The 14,134-nt window shown below is 39.7% G+C and overlaps 1 protein-coding gene across 7 annotated transcripts in view; it reads left to right on the forward strand.

Annotated features, from left to right (window-relative positions):
• LOC128887757 (putative transcription factor capicua) overlaps positions 1–14,134 on the forward strand; it is a 56,955-nt gene that overhangs the window by 1,016 nt on the left and 41,805 nt on the right. The gene's annotated exons all lie outside the window — the stretch shown is intronic.

The following is a 14,134-nucleotide window of genomic DNA, read 5'->3' on the forward strand; positions in this document are numbered from 1 at the left end:
GATGCCTTCGTGCGTGTAACGGCGTGGCAACCGCCAATGCGAAGTAAAAACTTTTGTATTCATTGGCTTTATCTTCGTCGTATCGACGATTGAATATTAAGTCACAGAATCAATTTCTACACCTAATAATTCAAAATTTCGACGAGTATTGCTCTCGTAGAGATACAATTAAAACTAGAAAATTTAAGTTCGCATTAACGCTGACACACCGATACACGTTCGGCATGGCTTTGAAGTTTCGTGCTACTCTTTCGCTGTTGCTCTACCTCGTACGCTCTCAATGTGTATTCAAATATGGGACAAAGTCTTATCTAGATAAAAATTCAAATAAGGAACGAAAGGTAAATTACCGTTTGTCCGTTATTCATTGAATACAAATTTTGAATTTGAATTACAAAATGAAATATCTCGTAACAACTAAATGAAAATTTACACTGGCTTCTTCGAGTGGCCTGTTTGAGCTAGACTAGTTGCCAAGGAGAAATTCTCTTCTGACCCTCGACTTAGGATAACTGCCAGTCCCTATTTTCAATCTTTAAAACGAGAAATTACTGTATATGTGTTTTCAATAGCGAAACGAAATCTGCTATCCTTGTTAGACCTACTGGCTGCGTTAAATTTACTAATCGCGAGCTATTTAGCCATTCCGATTTAAACGAAACACTCCGTAGATTTATCTAATAGAGTAAATTCTTGGAGCGAGACGGAAAGAGGTAGACGACCGTGGAATCTTTCTGGCGTGCTTGTATTACGTCTACAGTACTTCCTCGATTCGAAAAAAATTGATTACGACTGTACGCGACAGAAAAAGACGGATTTAAGGTTCATTCGGACTATACGACACGTACCGGCACCGACACGGCAAAACATTAAAACACGCGTTTATAAGGTCTGTTTACACATATCCGTATCCTGTCAGTTCCGTATCCGTTCAGATCCGTCATGTTCCATCGGTGTCGGTGATTTGAAATATTCTTCTGTTGTTTTTGAATGGGCATGTTCACACACGTCCGACGCCGCTCCGTAACGTTATTGATACGGTACGGATACGTGTAAATAGACCTTTAATGGAATTATTCACACACGACCTGAACGTTCCGTCAACGGGAATAATGTGATATAGTTCCATTAAAACACGTGTTTTAATGTTTTGTCGTGTCGTATAGTCCGAATCGACCTTTATTCGACCCCGCATCTAAACCAGACCTAACCTAGACCGTCACGAAATTCTCCAACGAGATTCTGTAACGGGTTACTTAGTTTCGGTGAGAACTCGATACGCTGCATACTCGGATGAAATACGTAGAAAAATCTTTGTCAGTTTACCGTCAACCCTTCCGATGACAGATAGTAGAAATTCATCTAAAGACGCATCAATCCTCAAGTTTCAATGTTAACATACCCCCATAAAGAGCAAAGTAACCCCGATTCTACAAGCGCGTAACGAAACTAAAGTCGCGTGACGGTTTTCTCTTCTTTGACACCGTGGATCTATGAATTTACGTATGGTGTAAACCCGTGGAAACCTGTTCTCGGTTCCGAGTTATTTCGATCGCAGCGATCCAGAGTTTAATTTCTGCCTCGAGTACGGACATGCGCATGCGTTTCGACACGGCTGCTCTGCTATTCTCACCGAATAATTTACGGCACGTGAGCTCCGCAGGATCGAACACGTTCGTGACACAAGCAATATTGTAGATGAAAAGTACGTATGCTTATCTCTATGCGATGCTTAGGCGTGACCCGACGATATGTAAGTGCACCGTGAATAGGGAGTCGAACGATCACCTCGTGAAAGTTACGATCGATCGGGACGGAACAAATTCGTTCGATAGATTCAAGCGTCATCCCCATAAATATATTATATCAGGTTGTCCCGAAAGTTACTTTCGCTTTATTAATAAGTAATACATGCGTAATAGTTTATGTTTTCGATTGTCTATTTATATGAACGCGACCACGTAAAATAATTGAGTGCAACTCGCGAAAGAAACGCGAATTATTAGGTGTAGAAATTAATTCTGTACCTTTATGTTCGTCATTTGGTTAGTATATGCTAAATTGTCAGCCTTCTAGGTTCTCGACCTGGTCACCAATTGTTAGGTTGTTCCAAAAGTTTCTTTCGCTTTATTAATGAGTAATACATGCACGATAGTTTATGTTCTAGATTGTCTATTTATATAAACACGACGACATAAAATAATTGAGTGCAACTCGCGAAAGAAACTTTCGGGACAACCTAATAGATAGAGCAGGGAAGATATACGTATAATATGTAGCTGTGAGTGAAATTGTCCCATCGTTAGAAAGAGAAAGGAAACTATGGTACTCTATACATCTCTGTCGCTCTCAGGGGCTGTAGCTATGTTTGTTCGTAGCTACAGTACGGGTTTAGCAATCCCGAGGTACCCGAGCTAGAAGGGGGCCGTGGGCCCCAACCACTGAACTATTCTCGTACTGGTACTACTATGTTGGTAAGAGTATAGTTCAGTGTTCTCGTATAGTTCTTGTTTCTTTGAGGTTATAGCTTATAATTTAACCACTACCTTCCACGATATCACACCAACTGCAACTAGTGGTTTCGTTACGTTTTCGTTACTTTTCGATACTCGATTCCGTTCTATTTTCTTTTTTTTTCTTTTTTTGTTTTAGTAACAATTATATCCGTTCTCGTTATAGTGCATGCGTGGAATGGATGGTAATTAGAGATTGGGTTTCAACAGCTCTGAACTCGATGCACCGCGTACGTTATTATTCACCCTTACGATTGTACGTTGTGAATTTGTAGTCGATGTGGAGTACGATTTCGTAAAGATGGCCTCATGAAAGTGCATGAGATGCTGGTTCTCATGTAAACAAAAGAACTTTCGCTGCTTAGGTTACCGATGCAGTGCGTGCAAATGATGAACTAAGCGGCGTTATCTTCTATGCATGGTAGACCAATGATGTTGCGCGGTGGAGAATAATTTTGCTTCGTTTTTACAAAGCTAGTCTTCCACGAGACGTTGTTCGACTAGATTTATTGCATTATGCATACAGTCATTCCCATGCAATATGAAGCATTACGTTGCCGGCGCACTTCTTTGGCTAGTTTCTTTTTTCTCGTTTTAATGAATATAGTAATGCGAGGGTTCGCTCAGTTAACTACGCTGCGGGTAACTATACGCGTAATTTCTTTCATTCACAATCCAGGGATTCGGTTCATTAGCCGTGGTTTGATCGTCTTTGATACATTAATCTTTGCCAGTCTTTATCCACAAATTATGGTGGTCATTAGCGAGATCAAAGGATTAATATTATTTGCTTTTTTATCGTTTATGAAATACGCGGCTAAAGATGGAAACGAGACACATCAAAAGCCGTGCGATTGTTGCTACCCGCATTTTCCACTCTTTCTTGTACACGATATGTACATTAAAGTAAGTAGAAACGGTCGCGGTTTCATTGAACAGAATATAATTAAATGTGCATAATAACAAGTAATGTTAATCGTGATTGTTGATTGGTAGACTGCGAATGTTTATGCATTTATGGTAAATGAAAATACGGGGAAATCTGTGAAAATGTATATAAATGCTAAAGTGTATAAAACATCAAAAATAATATACGTGTTACACCGTTTAGAAGATAGGACAAACTTTTCTTTAACCTTCGATTCATTTTCTGTATCTATGAAAATATGAATCTGCATAAACATCCGCGGATTATTCTACCGTGATTATCGATTACTAGCTAACCGTAATCGTGAAGCATCTCTCCCCGACACGGAATCGTACCACACATTTTGAGACCGCCTCTATCGCGCAACAAATCAAAGATCATTAATGGTATCGTCGTTCGCAAATTGAACTAAAGTGTAAGGAGCCAAGCGAGTAGGTGACAGCGTATGCCAAGAGGCTAGGAATTTAACTTCTGTTTCCATGCATGCTATCAGTGCCAATCAATGAGACATTGGGCAATTCGCCATCCGTTATGAAATAATTCCGAAATTCGACTCGCATTGCGCGCGTAATTCTACCATCGCGGATGTGTTTGTCTTTCGCGTGACAAACCTAACGCCGTCCATTTGTTGGGTTCCAATGAAATATCTAAAACGATTTTTTCTTTTTTCGATATTTACTAATTGTTTCATCGAATATATTTCTTAATTAAATATTTCAATAATTCAAACAGTTGATTCGCGTTAACGTCGCGTTTTAATCGCTTTTCGTTGGTTTTATTCGTTATGTGCTCGCGTAGAATCTTGCCCGTCTCAAGTCCGATCCTGATAAAATCTGTTGCTAACCGCGTTTACCGCCGAGCTGATGCTTGACGACGGCCACGGAGGAGCGTGTCGGCGTCGAGACGCCCGCGCATGCAACTGTCGTCAGTGGCGCACTCAGCAGGGGCGCAATTTACCAATTACACCCCATTGCTACAAATATTTCTTCTTTTTTCTCGTGACAAATTTTGTCCACGTTAATGGAAAAGCCAATTTTTCGTTCAATAACACCGCGAAAGTCTTTACATACTCATTACTCATAAAGCCTACATTTTAGGACATTTGTACTCGACACTTCTTGTACTCCACACTTCTTGTACTATACACTTGTACTCCGCTTATTGCTACAAACATCCATTTCTTCTTTTGTCTCGTGACAAATTTTGTCCACGTAAATGGTAAAGTCAATTTTTTATTCAAGAACACCGCACGTACTCATTACTCATGAAGCCTACATTTTAGGACATTTGTACTCGACACTTCTTGTACTCTACACTTCTTGTACTATACACTTGTACTCCACTTATTGCTACAAACATCCATTTCTTCTTTTGTCTCGTGACAAATTTTGTCCACGTAAATGGTAAAGTCAATTTTTTATTCAAGAACACCGCACATACTCATTACTCATAAAGCCTACATTTTAGGACATTTGTACTCCACATACAGTTTCAACCGACACAATTCTTCAAATGTCGTTCAATTTAAAGAATTCTTTTCCCGAATGAAATTAAAGAAAGTATCGCTAAGTGTTTCTTTTTTTACTGTTGATTTTTCGTTGCGACTCCCTTGTAAAATTTACGAGTGCGCCACTGTTCGTCGTCGTTCGCGATAGTGTTTGTACGCGTATTACTGTACATGCCGGGCTCAGCTACATGTAATCGCGAGACTGCAGCCTACTACTCTTTTAATAGACGACGGAATAGGTCTATAGACACACGCTAGACGTCGTCCACGGTCAATGCTTGGCACATGGCGACACAGGGACTGAACGTTGAATGAAATATTTTCGGAAGCGTATCCGGTTGCGTTCCCGACGAGAATCGACTGGGTTCGATGACGATTTCGACGTTATCGGGCACGGTCAGATTATTGAACCCCGAATCGATGCAATTCAGCAGGAAACTCGACCAGCAAGCGGGGTACACTTAAAATACCTTGCACAGGAATGGTTTATTTTCGGATCAGCTAGACACCGGTCTATGGTTAACGTTACTAAATAGTTTATCGAGAAACGATCATTACTTTTCACGTGTTAACTTGGGACAGGGATGTCTCTCAATGCGCGAAGGAAAAGTGGCGCTATCGAGAGTAAAATGAGCAAATAATATTTTTGCTTGATAAACAGAATAGTTTGCTTCTCGCAACTCAAAATATGAATTCCGACCCTCGTAACGTAGAGCTTCTTTTTGTTGGACAGACTGCCAAAGAGGAAGTGGTATTCATAACCATGTAACAAAGACCCGTAATATTTAATAACATTTATTTCTTACTTTAATTTCCATGTATCCAAAGTTTCAAGAAGTATTTAGATTTTCTCATCTATTTCGTCGTTACAAAAAAAATGTGTAAAAATGAAACCGTCGGTACGTCGTTTTCCACAATAATTTGTCTAAAACAATGCCACGCGTCCTCGGTATGTCACAAGAATCGCGCTCGTTCGCAGCATTTTGCGTATCAGAACTCTTAACAAAGCCTTCTCTGGGAATTTTCGCGATACGTTTCACCTTCTGTTGCCAAAATTTCTTTCGTAATGAACTTACTGACCGAATACTGTATTTTTATTGACTCTTTCACGGTGACGTGCATTCCACTGTATGCGCAAAATGGTCTTCGGTCGTGCGCAGGCCTTGAGTAATACATGATGTTACAATCGGAGAATTCTTCTCCGGCAACGAGGTGAGAAAAATGAAAGACTTTTACCAGTTATCGTATCCTAGCGAAGACGTAGAACGCTTTATCTAGTATTTAGGCAGAATAGGACGTAATTCATAGCACTGGAGTATCTCTCAGGTTGTCATAATCAAGGTGTCTCAAGTTATCGTAGCTTTTTCTTTTTGGTTTTTCGTCCCTCGTACGTAAGCAAAGTAATGTGTTGGTTGTAGAAATTAATTGTGTGCTTTTCTAAAATAAACATACCATTCAGTCATAATACAAAAATCATACAACTTTTAATCTGACCTCAGTCACACTTTTCAAAATAGCACGTACAGTTGCAAAAGCAAAATGTTGAAATTAATCTGTGTGTTTCAATACTACGAAGGTTAACGTAACAACGAGGTCAGTAAATATTTCCATGTAAACTAATACTATAAATATACGAATGTAAAGGCACGGAATTAATCTTTACCCCTAATAAAAAAAAAAAAGAATAAAATGAATGTGATGAACGAACAAGACTGGAACGATTAGGTGTTATGGTCAAATTATACGACTTTGCATCCTCGTAAATAAAACTCACTCACTCTCCCCCTCTTTCTCTTCCCCCAATTGGGCTCTTCTAAATCCGAGACTGGTTAAAAACAAACATATCGATCTGACATTTAAAAACTTGTGCAGTACCTCGCGGGTAATGGTCGCTTACAGGCAAACTGGTTTATAACCTTAACGATAGATCGAGATCCGAGAGATACCAAAATAAAACCCTACCCATTGCACGATATTTTAAGTATCGCGGTATCGATTCAATTTTCATCCCATTACTGATCGTCGAAAAACACTCGCGGCTGAATCGAATCGTCGGAAAGCCAGTCCCTTAGAAATGAATCGGATTCGAGAAATAAAGAGTCGATATTTTAGAATGCTTGAAAATAGATCGTTAGATTAATGAGTAAAACTCCTCTAATTACTTCTTGCAACCAAGCCACGTAAAAAATGGCCAACAGAAACTATCATTAAATATATCACGCTTATTAGAAACGTAATTTCTATTGTGTTTCTAATAAGCGTGATATATTTAATAATAGTTTCTGTTGGCCATTTCTTATGTGTCTCGGTTGCAAGAAGTAATTAGAGGGATTTTACTCGTTTGCGAAATCTAATTTCTATTATGTTTCTAATGTAAAATATAAAATAAATACGTACAATTTTTGTATGGATTTAGTATTATAGAATCGGTTGTATGGATTTAGTATTATAGAATCGGTTTCCTTCCTTAGGGGCCAGTGCTTGCTAACATTTTTTCCGTTTATTATCCCCCTTGATTTCCTGTTGAAAAACCGTGAAACTGCCTCGGTTAGGGAGACGGTCATTTTATTTTATTTTTTTTTTCAAGCGACTAGCGTCTGTCTGGACGTTCTTCGATCACGAGATTCAATTGAGGTGCGTCGCTGTATACTCTAGTGGGTGATCAAACAAATTACATTATGTGGAATTGCAAGCTCAAAAGCCCGTCTATTAACCACCGTCTGCGGGCTGGGACGGTGTACGTGCATGCATACTAACGAGATACCCGTGACGCAAATATATAGAGACTTTCGATTGATTCTGCGTGTAATAATAGCACAACGGGGTGGTGCTGCCGGGCAGTCTGGTAGTGCGCAACCGATTACGAGGTACAGAGCCGGTATCACTGACAATAAGATGACTCCGCCGTTTACAGTGATCGGCCAGCGTGTGTAAACGAAACTGTAGCCCAGACAAAGGTTCAACGCGTTCACCGATCGTAATCGACTCGCGGTATCCTTAAATGAATCCTAAAAAATGAAATCGAAAGAGGAATCGGATTCGAGAAAGAAAAAGTCAATATTTTAGAATACTTGAAAATAGTACTCGTAGGAGGTACTACGCCACACTCGAGTCACCGATTTCGCGTAAATTTGCCAAGCAATTGCTAATTAAAATATGTATGCATAGGATGGAACGTACTTCGTAGTACCAAGTCTCTTAGGTTGTCGCAATCGCTCTTCAAGCTCACTCGTATGTTTCAAGCGATCAGTTTTTGTCTCTCAAGTTGTCACCGTGTCCGTTCCTGAAGTTGTCACGATTTTGTTCCTCGAATTGTCACTATTTCCTGTCTTTCAAGTTGTCAGAACTTTTGTCCCTCGGGTTGACGCAGTTCGTGCTCGAAGTAGGGTAAGTTTCGTTCGAAACGTTTGTTTGAACATTCGATAGTTGGAGAATTAATAGCGCGAAATAATCAAAATGGCACACCCTGTACATACGGGAGAATTTGTGTATACGTGTACTTGAAAAAACAAAAAAAAATTGAATTGTTCAGCGCGAGGCCATATTTTTCTGCTTGAAATGTGCAGGAGCAAGGAGGATTACAGGTTTATTCTCGTATCATCGGTAATACCGATGGGAAAGCGTTACGTATCTGTTAAACGTACCACGTTCGTATCAGCGATAATTCTCTTGTCTTTGGCGCGTATTAGTTCGCCGCAAAGACATTCTGGTGCTTTAACTGACGTTCACTTGTGGTTTTCCTTGAGCGTTCGTTGATTAAGTGGTCAGTAACTAACAATTAAAATTTTAATTAAAGGAATGCAAGCTTTGCAGAATTTTTTATTTTGGCAATTGAATTTCTCAGTAATTAATTAGGTTGTCCGAAAAGTTTCTTTCGTAATTTGCACTCAATTGTTTTGTGCGGTAGCGTTTATATAAATAGACAATCGAATTTCTTGTTGATGTTGATGTTGTAGCAGTAATGGAGCAAAATGAATCGTACACGATTCAATAACGTAACATTAGACACAAAATATTGCGTATGTATCACTTATTAATGAAACGAAAGAAACTTTTCGGACAACCTAATATTTCTTCGCAGGTGATATTATTCCTACAATTTTATTTCATTCGAATGATTTTTTAGAATTAGACAAATTCTTCTTGTAACTATCGATGTGACATTCCTCGCAGCGATCACTTTCTTATTATATTACAGAGATCGAAATAGAGCCGATTAATGAAGTTATTAATAATCGTAGGAAATTGATTTTCGTTCAGGGAAGAAACGACTATCGCTAGACGAGTGATTCTTTCGTATAAATAGATGATAGAACCGTTACCATTTCTGATCGGTTCGAGTAATAATTCAGTTAGAACTCGAGTACCTAGCCGCGTGCATCGCCAAAAATGATTTTCCTCTCGCGAACGCGAAAGGTCAAACGATTCTAAGACGGAATCAATCGAAGCTAACTTATTATTAGCGTGAGATCGATAAGAAATAATCTACATATCGGACTCCCGCAGTTTTTCTTCAATAACTCGCGATATGGTCGCGAGGACACCTCTTCAGCTGATACGCTGGTTACACTCTGATAGCGTGCTCAATCACAATTATCTCAAAATTATGCACGTTTGCTGGCGCAATAAACATCGACGATGTTTCTTATTTCCAGAAAACTATTCGCGACGTTCAGTTTCCAACTCCTGTTTGATTAGTATTTGAATACTATTGCTCGATTGTCCGAGTATTCCTTGGCTATCTGAATTTCATTTGTCAGATATTTGAGTAATATTATTATTCTCATAATGGAATAATCAAATACCTCTGCATCAATATTCCCGTATTCGAATACCGTCACTTGAATATTTATGTATCCAAATACCATTATTAGCACACCTGAGTGCCTCGATACCGTTACTCGAATATTTTATCATAGAGGATTCGTGTTCGTTTTCTGTACTATATCGAACACGTTCACGAACAAAATTCATTTTCCCTAATAAACATTAAACGAACGATCGACGAATTAATATCGAGTAGCCACGTGCAATCGCGTATTTCATGAAAATTCAACGATCCCTTTTTCCATCTCCTTCTGGTCTCAATCTTTTGTCCTCTACCGCATATTTGCATGAATACGCGACAAATGCATAAAACGCGCGGTCTAGTCATAACACACGCGAGTCAATCGACTCTGTTGCTAGCACACGATTACGTATCGCCTCGCGTAGTTTACGCATTTTCCTCGTAGATCTTCATTCAGCCAGCACTGTTAAACCGCTTCACTGTAACTTGCGACGTTCCTCTCCCCCCCCTCCCGTTCGCTTCTGTTCATTCTTCTAAAGGCCGCCGCGTGTTTTTCTATAATTATTTGCGAGTATAACGTAACGTATCGCGGAGCCGTCGCTTTTTATACAAGTCATCATCTCCTTCGCGGACGGCAACCAGTTATCGATTAGCTATTACAGCCAATGAAGAAGGAAAAAAAGGCATTACGCCGGCGTAGCTACCGTGGGACATCTGTACAACCAGCGAGTGATTTATTATGTAATCCGTGTTTCTCGTTCTTGGACCGTGTCGTAGGAACGACTCTGTAATCGCGCTGTTATCGGTAAAGATCCAGCCGCGATTGTGTCGCTCGTTGTCAGCCAGACGTTATTTCGAATGCGAGACACGGGCTTATTTCGAACCCTGAAACTCAGTCGAATCGATACCTTCGAGATTTTCGAAACGTCCAGCGGATTCGTACTCGAGACGACGCGTCGAGAATCGTATCCGAATGGTGCGATGTTACCTTTCAGTTTTCTTTTTCCGTACGCATTTTATCGAACGAACTAGGATGTTTCTCGAAAGTTTTGCCGTGGATAGTTAACGCGTTGGTCGCCGTGTCACCCAGAAATGGGTGACGGGACTTTTCGTTAAGGTATCAAATTCATTCCAAATGCGAGGCAATAATGAAAATAAATCTGGATAGGATTCGTGAATTTGGGGTCGTTAAAAAATTTCACACTACGATAACGTTAACTTATCTAATGTTCAATAGTTTCGAGACATAATTTTAACTTTGTAACGATTTTCACGAGTTTTAACTTGGCAGCCGACGTGTTGATACGAACGACTGGAATCACATTGGATCGTACACTTTCTAGCTCGCCGGATGCACAGATGTTATTGTAGCGAATCCTTCGGTTGGAGGCTTGTACGACTTGTGACTAATATTTCTGCGAATCGAGTAGTCGATACCGTAGGGACACAAAGAGTAACTAAGAAGAGCTTCATCTGTTGTAGGGAAATCAAAAACGCACAAATTTTGTATCAATAATAACCACGCATACATTGTGCCCTTCGGTTTAAATCTACCTTAATATCCTAAATCGTGGAAATTGAATGTCTGTGTATCTTACAAACGTGCTTCGTATACATGTATGCACAGAGGATTATACAGAATTAAATCTAGATAAAAAGTACAAGTATTAGACATAATTCAAATGGAACAGAAAATTATAGAAACATTTGAGATATAAAGCATGTTTCATACGGAACTAAATAAGAACGAGAGGTACGAAGTAGTAGATAGAATAAAATTGAATCCAAGAAAAGTGTAGAAACGGTTGAGATGCAAAAAATTACAAAATAAGTTCAAATGAAAAGTATCAAGTATCGATGGTATTAAATTGAAACCAAAAAGTGCAGTGCCAGCTGAGACCTAAACAATGAGAAACTTGCACACCTAAGCAAACAGCGTTCGAGTATAGTAAAGTACGCGTTACGTTACGAACTCGAACGTCGACGAATAAACGAACGGCTTGTCGGACCGTGCCGGATTTAGGGATTTTATTTTTAATTATTTTCAACGTTCGACTTTCGATTTTCGTATCAATCTGTCCCGTCGGGCATGGAGCGGAACATTCGATGGATCGCGAGCAGCGAAAAAATTCGTGTTTTTTTACGGCCATTATGTGCGCTTCCATCGTACACGAGCACCGTTAACGTCGGTTCCTCGATCGACGCGAGCTCTTCGGTGTTGATTTGTTACTTCTTCGGCTGTCGATAAACGAACGCACGTCATACGCGTGGTCAGTATTCAATGAACGTAGGTTGTCGACGACGATTACTCATTCGAAAGGATTATCATTACTTGCCCGGCTGTACATAACGAAATCCTGGCGATTTTTCACAATTTCCCGAACAATAACGATTAGATAATCGACATAGATTATTTACGAGTATTGAAATTCATCGAATGATTTTTGTTTTTTGATACACGTTATGTATTAGGTTGTCCCGAAAGTTTCTTTCGCGAGTTGCAACTCAATTATTTCATGTGGTCGTGTTTATATAAACAGACAATCTAATTTCATAGATATTCGTGTTGTAACAGTAACGGAGCAAAATGAATCGTGGACAATTCGGTAATGTAACGTAAAACATAAACTATTGTGCGTGTGTTACTTATTAATAAAGCGTAAGAAACTTTTTGGACAATCTAATAATTAAAGTACGCACCCACTAATTCGTATCAAAGGCACCGGCACGTTTCGTACTTTTCAACTTAAAAGTTTCCCTTATTCGTTCATTTAAATGTACTTGAGAAATTTCTTCATATCCGATTGATAAATAATCCAAGTGAATTTTTGATTTGTTCCCGTATACGAAGGAAGGGTAAAATTCAACCGAATTCAACTCAGTTTGATAGACTCGTGGAGGCAACCATAGAATAATATCGTCTGCGTACAAATATAAAATCGTGCATCGGAAAGTAAAATGAATCGAAATGAGGTAAAATCGGTCTTATCGAACCAGCCATGCACGTACAAATATACGCGGTTCGGTTGTGGCGGTAGAATGAATGTCTAGTGGTGTGCACGTGACCCGAGTCCAGCCAATAGGCCGCTGCCCATTCAACACAGCTTCGACCGCAGTATCGTATCTACTCGCCCATTGTATTCCGAATTTAAAGATAAATCTGATAGTCGATCGTACATCTTTTCATTGAATATTTTCCCATGATACTCATTGAACGCCGCGTCACAGACTACCTGATTTCCTCCACGCGTTCGACTCTATCTTTATTCATCAGTCGCTTCCGCGACGAAAAATGTTTTTCTTTGAACTCTTTCATAAATTTACTTCGTGCGAAGACAACGGAGAATAATAATAGTCGGACTTAATTTCTGTACACGACGACGTTATAAAATATTCACTGCGTTTAATAGCATTTGGTGAACCTTTTAATTGAAATATCTTGAATAAAACGCTGATCGATATCCATCTTATTAACGCAATAACTGTTTCGCGTTGAATTCGAATGTTATCTATTTAGTTTGCCGCTATTAATGTGATCGCGCAAACTCTTCTCTAGAGCCTATCAGACTCTGTTCGACCTTGATGTATCGACCATTTGTAATTTGCTATTCTCGCGATTTTTGACGTTTCGAAACTTGCATCACTTCCGTGTTACGGTATTTGAAATCAAATACACGGTTCCTTTGAAAATCGCGTCTGCCAGTTGTTCCCGTCGCGGTGGTCACGCATCCAAGGAACCGTTTTCGTGTCTCGCGGCGGAGTTAACGCGAATACATAGCTATCCACGTGAAGTCCCATAACGAGGTTACGCCATTCATCGACAGCGCACGAAAGTCTATGAAGGGAAATGCAGAAGGGGAATTGAGTCACTACAAGGTACTCCGCAGTGCCTCATTGATGAAGTCTCCACCGGACGTGTTCCACCTCTGGCAGAGAATTCAAGTGGAACTCGTATAACCGATTTAAATGACCTTCGAATAATAGACTTTTAAATCCCGTGAATTAATACCGCCCAGCATAAGAGGACGATGCCAATCGAGCGATTCGTGTCTTAGAAGTTTTCTTCGCGCGTCTTGTGTAACGTTTCGAATCCCGTTGCGATTGCACAGTTTACTTTATCTCTCAGATTTCCATCCCTCTTGGAATTACGCAATTTTTGTTCCAGTAGAAAGGCAGCGTTAAAAATTTGTAACGAGCCAAGATGAAGTCCCGAAAGGAACGTTTTCGCCGTTTATCGTACTTTCCTTCCAAATATTGACTTTGAATCGAGGCAAACGAAACTCGTAGTAGAAATCAGTGAAATTATTAGCGATCCAAGCTGGGGAAAGTCCATTTGACGCTTAGGAAGAAACGCACGGGGAAAATGTTTCTACGCCAATGAGATGCACGTACAGGGG

The sequence above is a fragment of the Hylaeus anthracinus genome, unplaced genomic scaffold, assembly GCF_026225885.1.
Source record: "Hylaeus anthracinus isolate JK02 unplaced genomic scaffold, UHH_iyHylAnth1.0_haploid 11989, whole genome shotgun sequence".
NCBI classification, from domain to species: Eukaryota; Metazoa; Arthropoda; class Insecta; order Hymenoptera; family Colletidae; genus Hylaeus; species Hylaeus anthracinus.